This window comes from Rhinolophus sinicus, linkage group LG09 (genome assembly GCF_036562045.2).
Source record: "Rhinolophus sinicus isolate RSC01 linkage group LG09, ASM3656204v1, whole genome shotgun sequence".
Classification (NCBI taxonomy): domain Eukaryota; kingdom Metazoa; phylum Chordata; class Mammalia; order Chiroptera; family Rhinolophidae; genus Rhinolophus; species Rhinolophus sinicus.
Window position 1 is genome coordinate 48,767,657 of NC_133758.1, and position 2,083 is coordinate 48,769,739.

Here is a 2,083-nt window from a genome sequence, read left to right on the forward strand (position 1 = left end):
ATACACCAGCTCACAAGGCTGTGAGGGAGTTTTTAGCCAGTAAACAAATAACTATATTGGAACACCCTCCCTACTCACCTGATCTGGCCCCCAGTAACTTCTTTCTTTACAAGAAGATGAAGGAAATATCGAAAGGAAGACATTTTGGTGACATTCAGGACACCAAGGATAATACAACAACAGCTCTGATGGCCATTCCAGAAAAAGAGTTGCAAAATTGCTTTAAAGAGTGGATTAAGCACTGGCATCGGTGCATAGCTTCCCAAGTGGAGTACTTCAAAGGTGACCATAGTAATATTCAGTAATGAGGTATGTAGCACTTTTACTAGGATGAGTTTGCGAACTTAATTGTCTGACCTCATGTGCATTTGTCAAAACTCTGAATTTTCTTTAAGATTTCTGCATTTCATTATACAGAGGTCTCCAAAAAATATATATACACATTTTAAGAGAGGAAAAAACTGTATTAAAATTGTAACACTCAATATATACCAACAACAAAAGATGAATACAAGTCATGTGTATACATTTTTTTTGGCACGCTGGTATATAAATGTTACCTCAAAAGAAAAATATCTGCAAATAATATATAAATATTCCTGTTAAATATAAATATTGAAATGTAAGTAATGATATACATACTGAACTATTTAGGGAGACGTGTACTGGTGTCTATTTTATTTTGAAATGTGTTTAAAAATTAGATAGCTTGATGAATGAATAGAAGGATTGATAGATACATGGATAGATATGCACCAGACCAAACATAGTAAAATATTTATGGTAGAATGATGATGGGTATACCCGTATTCAATGTAATACTCTCTCTGCTTGAAATTTTCCATAGAGTTTCAAAAAAAGAATTCTTATAGTTAATATCATGCTTAATGGTGATGTGTTAAACATTTTCTTCCTAACAGAGGTTCTCAGCTGGGGTTGGGGTGGGGGGGTGTATTTTGTCCCCCAGGTGGTATTTGGCAATGTCTGGAGACATGTTTAGTTGTCATCAGAGGATGCTATTATCATCTCATAGGTGAGAAGCCAGTGATGCTGCTAGACATGCTACAATGTACAGGACAGTCTCAACAAAGACTTACCTTGACCCAGATTTCAATAAAGTGAACGTTGAGAAACCCTGCCCTAAGATCACAGACAAGGATCTGCTTTTGCTATTTCTATTTAACACAGTAAACAGCCGATCCTAGCTAGTATAGTAAGTTAAGAAAGATAAAACACCAAAAAAAAAAAAAAAAATTTGAAAGGAGGAAGTAATACTGTTTAGTTTGCAGACAATATAACTACATGATTATGTCAAGAAAATCCTAAGTAAGAAATCTATTGTTAAAATTACTAGAATTATTAAGAACATTTAGCAACGTCACAAGATCAAAGTCAATAAAAAAAATCAATTGTGTGCTACATATTGGCCAAAGACAACTGGGAAATAAAATGATGAAAGCAACATCACCTGTTCATGACTTTGGGGTAAGCAAAGGTTTTTTAGACCATGTTGTAGGATATTTTGTCAATTCCAAAGATCTCTTCAAAATACGATTTATTTGAAAACAAAACATAACAGCAGATTAAAGAGAATCAGGAGTTTGGGCAATGCTGGGGTTCCCCGTAGATGTTTCTTTTATCTTCCCTACTGCAAACTACATTTTCTCTCAATATCTTCAGTTGGGTGGGGGTGAGGAGCAAAGGAGACGGGGAGCTTTTGAAGTTTTACCTGAGCTGTATTAACTAGCAAGCATATGTGTACTCTTACAATTTGTTCATGAATTCTATCTAACAGTAATTCATTCTGAGTGATTGCTCTGCTATTTCATTACAATTTTTCCTCACAGTGCATCTATGGGCCTGTGCTGGAGCATAGTTTGTGTCCGTACATGCCAGGGGCTTCTCTACCATTAGTGGCCTCGGTCACTACATCTCATTCCACACCACCCCAGGCTCTAAACTAATGACATAGCAACAATCTGGACACATAAGTTCCCAAATCAATAAGAACATACCTATCACTAATAATCAGTGAATTCACCAATCTAATAACCTATTGCCAAACAGGGTTGTGAAAGCTATT